We start from the raw sequence: 600 nt of genomic DNA, 5'->3' as shown, positions 1-600 counted from the left end.
CGTAAAAGCATACATTTAAAAACCTTAATTGGTCATTTAAATGGTTTTATGTTTATAGTTTTTGTTACTACATCTTATTTATGTTTTTTCTCTTTAAAAATGTGCGACAGGCCAAATATTAAGGTCAAACAAAATCTTTGAAAAGTCTCTGTAGAGTGGTGTGTCATTAGTGTGACAGTGATAGAGCGGTGTGTCATTAGTGTGACAGCGATAGAGCAGTGTGTCATTAGTGTGACAGTGATAGAGCGGTGTGTCATTAGTGTGACAGCGATAGAGCAGTGTGTCATTAGTGTGACAGTGATAGAGCAGTGTGTCATTAGTGTGACGGTGATAGAGCAGTGTGTCATTAGTGTGACAGCGATAGAGCAGTGTGTCATTAATGTGACAGCGATAGAGCGGTGTGTCATTAATGTGACAGTGATAGAGCGGTGTGTCATTAATGTGACAGTGATAGAGCAGTGTGTCATTAGTGTGACAGCGATAGAGCGGTGTGTCATTAATGTGACACTGATAGAGCAGTGTGTCATTAATGTGACAGCGATAGAGCAGTGTGTCATTAGTGTGACAGTGATAGAGCAGTGTGTCATTAGTGTGACACCG

Source organism: Chanos chanos, chromosome 5 (genome assembly GCF_902362185.1).
Source record: "Chanos chanos chromosome 5, fChaCha1.1, whole genome shotgun sequence".
NCBI lineage: Eukaryota > Metazoa > Chordata > Actinopteri > Gonorynchiformes > Chanidae > Chanos > Chanos chanos.
The sequence above is the reverse complement of the archived record's forward strand: the minus strand, read 5'-3'. Positions refer to the sequence as shown.